The sequence below is a fragment of the Pleurodeles waltl genome, chromosome 1_2 (assembly GCF_031143425.1).
Source record: "Pleurodeles waltl isolate 20211129_DDA chromosome 1_2, aPleWal1.hap1.20221129, whole genome shotgun sequence".
Lineage (NCBI taxonomy): Eukaryota > Metazoa > Chordata > Amphibia > Caudata > Salamandridae > Pleurodeles > Pleurodeles waltl.
The window spans coordinates 1,148,649,433-1,148,661,800 of record NC_090437.1 but is presented as its reverse complement, the minus strand read 5'-3'; the positions used below and the strand labels follow the sequence as shown (position 1 = coordinate 1,148,661,800).

At 39.4% G+C, this 12,368-nt stretch overlaps 1 protein-coding gene across 3 annotated transcripts in view; it reads right to left on the bottom strand.

Annotated features, from left to right (window-relative positions):
- SLC2A9 (solute carrier family 2 member 9) overlaps positions 1–12,368 on the bottom strand; it is a 1,837,553-nt gene that overhangs the window by 716,942 nt on the left and 1,108,243 nt on the right. The window lies entirely within an intron of this gene.

Genomic DNA, 12,368 nt, shown 5'->3' with positions numbered 1-12,368 from the left:
CGGGCCAAATTTTTTTGGACAACATTTTTTAAAATGGCAGATGTGTTGCAATGATGATGCAATATTTCAGGAACCATGAGACCTATATACTTCATTTTAGTGTCAAAACATAGGTTTTGGGGCTCAAGTAGTCTTAAAGAGTCAGCAAATGACTCCTCAGAGCAACCCTTCAGCCATTTTCCAAAATTGCGGCTATAAAAGAGGAAGAAGAGGCATATTTAGCAATGAAACAAATAATAATGTTTTTTAATCCTTTTATGAATACACCAAACAATGTTTATGATCAGAATATGAAAAAATAAAAATGTTTAGCACTCCTGTTTTAGACATGTTTTCAAAGTTCACTTTATCTACTTGTTTCAGCAATCACTCGTGGTACATTCGCAAAATGTTGAACATTTGAGAAGAGCATAGCGACAGGCACATGTTTTTGTAGCACAGATTTTGCAAGTACATGCAAGTGTAAGTTTAGTAGGTAGAGGCTTTTGAAATTTCATAGGTTTTAGCACTGCATCAATATCTTCCCAACCAAATTCACACAGATCTTTCTCTACATAGGCATGATCCAAAATATTTACACATCTTCTGATCAAGTAGAATGCTCTTTTAATGTGTCCACGCACATATTATGACATCAGTGGAATGTCACTTAACAGGACTAATATCTGGAACTCACTGTACTGAAGATCATCAAATGTGTGACAGTCAGAACTCGTTTTCCACACACACACACACACACACACACAAGGTACTTTTCTAAGTCTTTGAAGTCACATTCTTTGTCTGTTTCAGCAAATCCTTTTAGAAACTTCACACATTCAGCAGTTAAAGCTCCAAGCTTTGTTGCAATTTTGCTCATAGTGTCTATGTACCTTGATAATAACACGGGGCATCTCTAGGTCAAATTTCCTGCACAGAATATGAAGCAGGATTAAGGGCCAGATAAACTACCCCGACTTTTGTAACTCGCAATTTGCGACTCATTTGCAAGTCGCAAATTGTGAGCCACAAAACGATATGTACAACAGTGTACTTCACACTGTTTGCGATTCCCAATGGTGTTGCAAATGACCTACCTCATTCATATTCATGAGGTAGGTCGCAATTTGCGATCCCATTGGGAATGGCTGCACTCACAGGGATGGTGGCCTGCTGGAGACAGCAGACCACCATGTCTGTGACTGCTTTTAAATAAAGCAGTTTAAAAAAAAAAATGCAGTCTGTTTTCCTTAAAGGAAGGCAGCATGCATTTCAAAAACAAAAATGAAAAGTTTTCTTTTCATTTTTTCAGAGCAGGCAGTGGTCTGTGGGACCACTGCCTGCTCTGAAAAAATATTTTTGCTACCATTCACAAAGGGGAAGGGGTCCCATGGGGATCCCCTCCCGTTTGCGAATGGGTTAGCACCAATTTGAAATTGGAGCTAACTGCAATTGTTTTGTGACGGCATTCACGGTCACAAAACAATTCTACATTGCCCTGTTCTCGCAATTAGGAAGGGAACGCCCCTTCCTAATTGCGACTCGCAAGCCATTTTTGTGATTCGGTACATAGAATCGCAAAAAAGGGTCTGTACATCGCAAAATGCTTTTTTCTCATTGCAAACAGCCTGTTTGCAATGAGAAAAAAGCTTTGTACATGTGGCCCTAAGTGTCTTTTCTCACCAGTTCCATAACGTATCCATAACTGACAATCCTTGACTTAGGAACATTGCAACAAATTTAAGTAGCACAATAATAACATCTGTGTCATTTGGCAGTACAATGACTCAATTGGAATCATTTCGAAAAACCCACTCAACATGTGGCACAACACTAATGCCAGCTTCCTCTGATTTGCTGTTAAGTTCTTGAATAATATGGCGTGTACCTTTTGAATATCTCTCTGCAGGCACCAACTTCTCATTGACAATCATTCCGCTTGCAGTAATTGGAAATTCAGGGCCTGATTCTAACTTTGGAGGACGGTGTTAAACCGTCCCAAAAGTGGCGGATATACCACCTACCGTATTACGAGTCCATTATATCCTATGGAACTCGTAATACGGTAGGTGGTATATCCGCCACTTTTGGGACGGTTTAACACCGTCCTCCAAAGTTAGAATCAGGCCCTCAGTGTTCACTGAAGAAACAATGTTTTGACAAGTTAACATCTCCAAGTTCATCTTGTTCATGACCAGAATTTATCAAGTTGCCCAGGTATAGGTTTCGAATTCTTGATGCAGACAAGGTCAATTGTTACACTTGTAGACACTTCTCTGATTTTCTCATATTCTTTGAGTGATATTTCAAGGTAACTGTAAAATACAATGTGCAGTTCTTGCAAGGTGCACACTAACTTTGATATCTGTAGAAAAGTCTGGATGATTTCCCTGAAGTTTTGCATCAATGACATTTTGACCATTCACAATTGTAACATATGGTCCACAACAGCAGTTTTCAATGAGGACAACTTTTCAAACTGAAATTTTTCAGGTGATTTTTTTTTTTCAAGCTCATGTACGAGTTTGTGCTTTACTGGTTTGGTTGCAGCATCTCCATCAAATAACGCGTCTGTTGGAAGAAGATCATGCAGCAGAGTGTTATTGATAAATTCACCCCTTTCTTTTGCTACATCCATCTCTCTATGTGCCTGCAAAAGTTGTTTTTTTATAACTTGTTTTGTAGTGGATGGTTTGCCAATGCTCTAACTATGGCATTGTGAGTGTGAACATTTAGCTTTAGTGATTATGTCAATAGCTTTTTCTCTTACAACACAACTCTCTCCTGCTTCAGTTTTGATCATGTTCCAGGACATCCAGTAGATGTTTCTTTATATCGTTACCCACATATTGTTTGGTCACAAAGTTGCGTAGTTGCACAGGCTCAGCCATTCAAAGAGGTTTCCTTGCTGCTGCATGAAATGAAGAATCTGTCAACATGTTTATTGAAATGTTCCCCTCTCCTTTCCACAAATATGTGGTGAGGACCAGTTTCACAATAGTCCATTAATTTTGAATTTGTCATCTCTCTGAAAACATTGCAAATAGAAAGGACTTCATGGTAATCTAACTGCCATTGAGCAACATGTTCACTTTTACGCATCTGACCAACAATTACCTTGGAGCTTTTCTATGATCTTTGAATCGTTTGTTCCAGTTTCATATCCGGATGGACAGCATCGAACCTTACATCTCTGACTTTCCCCACAAAATGTTCTAGGATGAATTTTCTGTAGCGGTATGGTTTTTCAACCTCTAGATTCTTATCTCTTTCCAACTACCAGGCTCCATTTCTCAGGTAGTTTATGCAACTGAATTCATGAAACACAATAATCAGTGACTCCACAGTCTTCATGTGCAGCTCCAAATCACCTTCCAGAGCAGCATGTACAAAGTTTTTTACTAGAGCTATCATGTGTAAAACATCTCCCCAGGACTTGCAAAGTACTGATCTTCCTTTCCATTCTTTGACAAACTCTATGAACCTGATTTTCAGGTTTTCTGATTTTGAACTGAGTGTATTGAACATTGTCTGACTTTGCATTATGACTTTTGATTGTGCCTTGTTCACTTCTGAGTTCAGCTATGCAAAACCGAATTTGCCATTCTTGTTTCAGAAAGCATTCCAATGCAATGTTTCTAAAACCTCAGATATGATGAGCATAACTTGTAATGAATTAACATAATGAATTCCGTTCAATACTGACTGGACAGTTTTGCTTTCAAAGCTTTCAGCCTCAATTCGTGCATCATCTATGCCACATCCACTGAGATAACATCCGGCACACCGCAATTCAGTTTTGTCATGTGGAAAACAACCATCACTGGATGAAGATCATCAGATTCTACTGGATTGTTCATAAAAGAGTCTGCTACAATATGGAAAACACATTCATCCCAGAAAATTGGCAAGATAGGCACGTCTTCAAGCTGAGCATGCACATTTTGGAATTTCTTTTTTGAGCTGTGTATACTGTTGCGTAGTTTCTGACTGGAGTTGGTATTACTAGTAAAAACACAACCTTCTTCAGTGGGATGGTATTCTTGGAGATCAAAGTATGAATTCCACCCCAGGGGGCCGGGATTATTTCTCTTGCCTGGGTTGGTTATATCACTACTGGATTACTACAGCTTTCTCTTATTTTCTGTCAGCACACCAATCACAAATTTAACGTTTTCTATAGTAGTAACATTGCCACTTGCAGTTCTTGGATGATAATAGCAGGTGTATATTGATGATGTTTATTTAACAAATACAGTTCTGTTATTCACAACATCTGAGTTGTTGCTGCATACTTTGAAAAAAAAAGCTTAGAAACCCCGTTCCACCTCCCGGATTTTTCAAATTCTACTTGTAGGTTTCAAGATTATTAGACTCCAGGGCCAGAAAACTATCAAGAACTCAGATGTGATGCACCTGACATCTTACGTGCTGGCTGCAGGTGCTGTAGTAGAACAACTCACCACTTGATGTGAGAGTCAAAAAACATTTATCTATTCTAACCCTGATATCAGCTGTTTTTCAAGTAGGATCATGAGCAAAAGTTAGGACAAATTTACTAGTGCATTGTACAGGCGACACACAATGTTCTTTAATTCTTCCAAGGATTGTGTAAGGTGAGTGAATCCAGCAAGGCATTTAAAAGGGTCAAGTTAGGACACTCATAGATATTAACTCTAAACAATCCACAACTGTCTCCAATCTGCTTCCCCTTTCACTATAATGTGATGTCAGCAAAAGCCTGTGGAAGTTGACTTCACTAACTACATCTCCCTTCCTAACGCAGCTATTGAGAGCAAAACCTCTACTTGATTATTGCCTCTAACATTAGCACCTTAAGCGTCTTCCATACTCCCAAAGAGAAAAGAAGGGAGAAAGCTACCCTGCTTGGGTAGCCTTATGACCAGCAAGTTATTAAAAAGACAAAGCAAGGTTCTACAGAGAAATTAACACCTTGCCATGTCACGTGAGCTGCAAACTGCCTAGAGGCCCCTGCCTTTAATCATCCCACTGTGGTGGGAAGGCTCCTAGAAATGCAAGGTGGATGCAAATGATTCTTACAGGAGTGCTCTCTATTATACTTTTTTCCCCTCTCTACCCTGGTTTTGCATTGTGCATATTCTTCCCAAAGCACATTTAGCTGCTTTAACATACAACTCCATTGCTAGATGTATTCACAAATTTATATTCCTATCAACAGTAATGTTTGTAACTGCTACATCAAAATCACAATTAGACCATGCTAGGTTGGATGGAAATGTGACACATTTCCTAAGCCTCATATCATAAGTGCTCATATGGCAAGGCAAGTGGCCCTGAACTTTGGTGAGTAATCATTGACAGCTCCCATAATATCATCTGTAGCTTTTCACTGTGTCCCATTGTTGACACTATAGGAGTTGATATTGCCTTGAAGCCTATTTCTATTTGGACATATTCTGCGTGGTGTTCTTAAAGATATAGTATTGCTGTTTCCTAAATCTGAGGTATTGGTATTTTATTGTACTGTAAAGATAAGAAATTCTATATAACCTCCCTTTAACCTGTCACTGATGCAACAAGTCTTCTCTTGTGGAGTGGCCTGAGCACACTTAAACAACAGGCACGCTCGTGTAAAGCTTCACTTAGGTTTGATGAGCAGGCACTCTACTGACATCCCTTGTGCATATCAACAGAGGTTTATGTGTAGAGTGCCTAATGGCAGCCCTCTATATTATTTCTATTTTGTATTGCCTCTGGTTTTGAAATGACACAAGGTGCAGCATGGTATACATCGTTCCCAGACAGTGGAAGTGTATTGCCTTCATTCCTAAGATGTAGGGTGTAGCTATGGGCATTTATGTACTACTTCAGAAATGTCATGTGACCTACTTTGCAAGAGTTTGCTGATTAGTAATTCCTGAGCACTGCCATTTGGTGGAGAAAACGGAAAAGGAATTTCCATGCAGAGCATGGACTTTGTGTCTTCCTTTGGGTCATTCAGGCAGGATGATAGCAGCAGGATGCATAGGTCCAGATTTACAAGGCCCTAGTGCCTCCTTGTGTCATTTGTTGTATGCTAATGTGGCTCAAGGAGGCAATTTTTGCCATGCCATATTATCACAGTGGCGCAATGCATACATTGAGCCACATTGCACCCCCTTGTGCCACATTATGCCTGCGTCAGGCATAATGTATACAAGGGGGTCGCTCTCGCGTTAGGAGGCCCAGAAAAATGGCACAGTGAAATCTACAAGCTTTCACTGTGCCATTTTTGACATCTTTTTTAACGCCTGCTCAGCGCATGCCTTAAAATGACGCACCCTTTGAAACCAATATAAAACTTTTTACGCTAGTGCAGCAAAGTGTCAAAATAGCCTCAAAAACGTTGACGCTATTGTCTTAACGTGCACCATGGTGCGTCGTATTGTAAATTGTAAATACGGCGCAACCATGGTGTCCTTAAGTGGTACAGCGGGACCGATGAGCCACTCTCTTCTAAATATGGCCCATAGTTTTACACATATTGTGCTTGCTTTATGGATACTCCTGCTGGGAGCCAACATCATCACTACCTGCTGTGAGAGGCATCACATTACACAAAAAGGGTGTTCACACTTCAGAAAGAAGAAGATGTAATGAAAAGAAACCAACCCAAACTATCTTCTGAACTGTAGGCAGTGGATCCACATCCATTCTGGAAATCATGTATAAAGATGGGATCCACATTTTACCACTTTGTTCCAGTTCTAAGCTGCTTCACAAAGTAGGGTGGAGTATCCACAGTGAACTCAAAGAGCAGCTTGAATAGGAGATGCACATCCACTTTGTCCCCAGAAAGGAGCAACCCAGAACAAAGAATTTAGCAAGTGATTGTGTCCGGAGACAGCCTGCGTGAACCAGAGGGCCTCCCAGATTCACCAAAGACCAAGCTTGTATGCCTCACAATCCAGCAGAGCATCAGCATTGGAGCATCCGCACTGGAGCATCAGCACCAGCAACCACAACAGAGGAAGGCAGAGGACCTGTGCTAGTTCTGCATTTGCTGCATCAAGAGGCTCTTGATTGATTTTTAAGTTGGCTGAACAGATTTGATGGGACTTTTAATGTTAACTTCAACAAGCATACAAGAACTGCATCGTCAAAGAGTATGGACAGACATAAATATCACAGAGTAAAAGCCGCTTCACATTGTCATAGTGAGCCTTTACTAGGGTTTAAGCATAAAACTTTCTTTTGCTCTGTGTAGTGAATCCCCTCTCTCATAGTTGCATCCAGGTAGTGTTACCTTTGCTCAATGTATCATAGCAGATTTTTGCTGTGATTAAAATACTTCTCTTGTAATAAAACAAAAGCACCGGGCTTGACACTTTCCTACTGTTGAATTTGTTGAGGTCTGAGTCTCTACCTCCCACCCTGAGTCTCTACCTCTGCTTCCCTGAGATCTCTTGTACTGCTCCCCCTCACTAACCTAAAAGCCAAGTGTGGTAGGGGTGTCCCAGTTTGCAGGGCTATATGTGGACTGGCCACAGGATACCAGTGGGATAAAGCCCCAACCACCATGGTAACCCCACTTGCTTTGTGGCCCGTATTTTCCAACAGTCTACCATTTATCATAAGACCTTTCAGTCTATAAAGAGTATGATTTTTAAATTGTAACACTGTTGGGGCATTAAACATTAAACTCTGTTGACTGTATCAGTATCAAATTGCTAGGTCCACAGAGGTTTTCCAGAAATATGACTGAACAAATGACTATAACTATATTTGAAGTGTAGGTGATTTCTCAAGGGCCTAGTATTGTGTAAGAGACTTTGAAGACATGAAAAACATAACATATTTTGTTTAGTTTTTCAACCGACACTCAATAATTTCTTGATCATTGGGTCAAGTACATCAGTGACTGTAGTCAAGACTATCCTCGATTTCTGGTGTGTTACCAAACCATAAACCAAAATGGTTTTAGGTTGTACTAATTGACACCTTTTTTAATTCATAGCACTGTAAGTAACAAGGGTTGTTATAGCGTAAATTAATGTTCTCAATTTATTAATCTCAGAAATATAAAGGGCTCAGTTGATCTAATCAGCATTTGAACTTGTGACCTGCAGCTGATGCACAGATGCCAACAACAGGCATTCAAATCTCATAGCTATCTTGTTAGTATATGGTAATATGTTCTAAAACCGTGTGCACCCTGGTTAGAAAAATGGAAATAAAGTGTAGAAGCTTTCTGCTCTATGGCACCGGCATGTTTGATGCCAGCGCCTTGAGACCATCACAGCCCCTTGAGACCCTCATGGGTGAGTAGCTGCACTTTACAAAAACTGATTGATTGATTGATTGATTGGTGCAAACTTTTGAATTCTTCAGAATTCTCAGTAAAATTTTGGAAATCTTTGACACTTGCAAATTTCCAGGAGCATGTAAATGTGTTAAACTTTCGATGTGTGAATTTGTAACCAAGTGTACTTTTCCGAACAAGGAAACATTGTTATCTATCCAAGAAAAATGTTTTCCTAGGGGAAACTTAAGGGCCTATTTGGAAAGGTAAATCCACATGTATAGACCAACCACTTGAACATGTACTCCTATACTTTTGAGTAACTTTAGTACTTTGGGTTATTCACCATTTATAAATGTAAAGTTACTGAGAAGTGTATACATACATGTCCCCATCCCTTGAATCAGCAGGTGAAATCACAAAAAATGATATAAGACCATAAAGTAACTACTAGTAGTGACTTTGTGATCATATATGATGTTCCGCTTACTAGGCGAAGACTCCACAATAGGGGCAGAGTTCTCCTTATGGTAAAGTATAAGGGACAGTGTAAAGGTTTCTTAATTAAAAAAAGTAGACAGATATTACACAGAATTTTAAAATGTATAATTACATGGGCTGAGATCTCCGCAGTTGGGGCAGAGGTCTCTGCAAATGAAACACAGCAGTGGTGAAGGTATAAACCTTAACATGTAGGTATGTGAATAGCATTTTTTAGTATGTTAGTAGCACTAGTGTAGTAAATGCACTACAAAATGCAGTTTGTGAATAGGCTCTTCAGTGCCTTTGGTGCCAAAATAAATGGCTTCAACTGGAATGCGATGACAGCATATACAACTTAAAAGGACGTTCATTAACTTCAACCTCCTGCTTTACCTGCAGAAGGACCAGGAGCTTTCAAATAAAGACTAAATCCCAAGACAAAAACTTTAACAGGTGAGACCTGCTGGTCAACCCAACTCTTGATTAATTACGATTAGTCTGAAATCACTGTTAGGTCCCAGGCAACTGCAAACTGAACTTTTGCCTTGCGCATTGTGTTTTCCGTGAACGTTTTGCATAAAAACATTAACAATCCATATCTGTGTTTCCAATTATTCAATTTTGATCAATTTTGGTGCCTTTATTGCTTATTAAAGTTGTCTGTATCTTTCTAAATTGGTTTAGTTTTATTGTTTTGTTTTCTTGACTTTAAATATAAAATATGCTGATTGCCTGGCCCCTGGCCATAATTCAGGTTTAGGAATATGGAAGTATATGTACACTTGAACATTATTGTTTGTGTTAATTTGCATAGAAACTGTTCATATATATCCATATCTATAAACATCTACACACATCATAGCAAGAATTATTTATGTATGATTATTCAGATTATGTATGGCATATTATTTAACGTCGTCCTAGGTTCTAACCCAGATGGCTCTCTTGTAATCCCTGGTATTTCAATGCTATATTCTCATTCCATAATTATCACCATCTGTTCTCAACCCCAAAATCAATTTTTCCAATGATATATGCCAATCTCACCCAGACAACAAATATATATAAATGCACCACATACTTCATGTAATGAATTGCTCCACAAGGGGTTGTTGCAGTGTAAAATGTTCAGCATGGGATTAAAAGACACCATGCCAAAAGACGGACATGTGTTGAAACCTCAATTTTTTGTTTAGGGCTTATTTACGTCAGAGTTCAATTTAATGTAGCATAGTTGTCGTTCAGCAAAGGTTTGCTCTTTCTTCTTGCCACTAATGACACAACGGACCAAAGAAAAATCGTTACATTTGTGACCTATTCGGTGATTGCTATTATGTAAGCAAAAACATTTATTTCAACTTTGAATTCTTACAACAATTTAAACATGAAAGAACTGCCTGGAGCAAGTAAAGCATTTAAATCTAACTGGGATGTTGTGGTATATAGGTAACGTAAGCTTTGTATATTTAGCAACAAAAACAGGAGAATACATTAAAAAAATAGAAATTCTACAGGATATCAATTCTTAAATTTAAGGTCTATATCTATGCACAAATATATGAATGCGGTTTCACATTCATCCATCAAAAAATCATAAATAGCAGACATTTCCCATCATAAATGGCATTTGACAATGTGCAATTATACTAGAATTTCCACGTTTGCAAAGAGTGCGTTTGCATGTGTATCTGGGCAGGTCTACCAACAAAAATTGTTCTTAGTGTTTACCAAATAACTGCAGGAGTAGTGTTGAAACTCTGTGACTTAAACTTTTACTAGATTATAGCCAGAATAGTTTGTGAATTTCAAACACGTTGGAAATCTGTTCCAAATGTAGGAGAAACATTATGGGTGCAAATGTATGATTTTTTCCACAGAGACTGCCTTTATTGGATCAAGGGCTAGATCCCAAATTGTGCACTGAATTTTGAGACTCCAATCTGATTTTGCAAGCTCACCTACATATTGTAAGAAATTGGGCTGTTGGTTGAGGGGGGTGCGAGACATTCTCGAGCAACAGCTTGTCAAGGTCAACTTGGAGGCAATGTGTAGAGTATTTATACAGTAATTGAACACTGATAAAGTGAAAAGACAACACAAGAAAAATCTCACACTCACTTTGAAAAGAAGCATTTGCAATGCACTAGGGTCTCACATTTCTCCGAGTTACAGCTATTAGCAGTTGTAAACTCCCAACCGGATTTTTCTTTCCACATTGAAAAAAAAAAAAACAGCGCGATCGCTCTGCTACAGTTCACTCATAATGAAACCTATCAGCAAAAGTGCAATTATCTACGTAACCGGCAAAAGTGCAAATAACTATGTAACAGGGTCGATGTTATACAAAGCGTTCGACTTCTGCCAAGCGAGATCGCGCTGCGAACAAAAGATAAAAGTAGTCCACAAACCTGACGGGAAACAGCGAGCCTCGCATGTTTTCAGTACTTGGTCGCTGCGCTCGAGGAGGGCTAACCACCGGAAAAGGCATGACGTATGCGTGCCTTCCACTAATGAAAGCAGATTTTAACAGGCAAGCCCACAAACCAATGAAAGACAACTGACGTGATGTGAACAGGGCTCTGAGCCCTTTTCAAACTCCTAAAGCGCCAGCGCATGCGACGCAGGCTCGACCCTAAAAGAGTTAAAATCTACCCAAATTACATATGACACCTAAATGACCGAATTCCAATCCATAAAAGCAGAGATTCAGTTATGAAAAGGTATCTGGTTGTGTGTAATGACGCGAAAGTCACAAGTTTGGGCCAACCCATTTAAAGCTGAAAACTACATGCCCAACATCTTAAATACACTCCTTGTCCCAAGGTTGTTTAGGGCCTTCCCAAAGGCTGAACTATATGTATTAGGAAGGAAGGTTTAGGCTTGCCAAATGTTGCCAGGTCGAAACAACAGTTTAGAACTGCACACACAGGCTGCAATGGCAGGCCTTAGACATTGTTTTAAAAGACTACTTAAGTGGGGGGCACAATATGTGCTGCAGGCCCACTAGTAGCATTATATTTAGCAGCCCTGGGCATAATGGGTACAACTTCACTAAGGATTTATAAGTAAATTAAATATGCCAATTGGCTCAAGCCATTTTTACCATGTTTTAAGTAGTGAGCACAAGCACTTTAACACTGAGTAGCAGTGGTAAAGTGTGAAGAGGCCTAAAGCCAACAAAATCAAATTCAGAAAAAAGGAGAGGTGAAGGTAAAAAGTGTGGAAGCAATCATGCAGAGAAGGGCAGGTCCATCACATATCAGTAAGTCATTTTGCAAATTTGGGATTCAGAACTGGCCAGTCTAACAAGAGTTCATTAGGCAGGTCGCAATAGAGACAGGAGACCACCATTGCCGTGACTGCATTTCTAAATGTTTTTTTAAAGCAGCCTGATATCCTTGAAAGAAGCTGAAGAAGTTGATTTAAAAAATAACATTCTGAGAAACTTCTCTGAGAAACTTAATTGAGCGTTTGCAGTGGTTCCTTCAATCAACGCCTTCTCGCCGCAAAGCTGCCACCCTAATACCCAAAGTAGGATGGGATCCAAAAGATATCTGTTCCCCTTTGTGAATCAGTTACCATCTCAACTTGGGAGTCACTAACTGACATTGATTTGTGACTGAAACTGTGGTCACTAGCCATT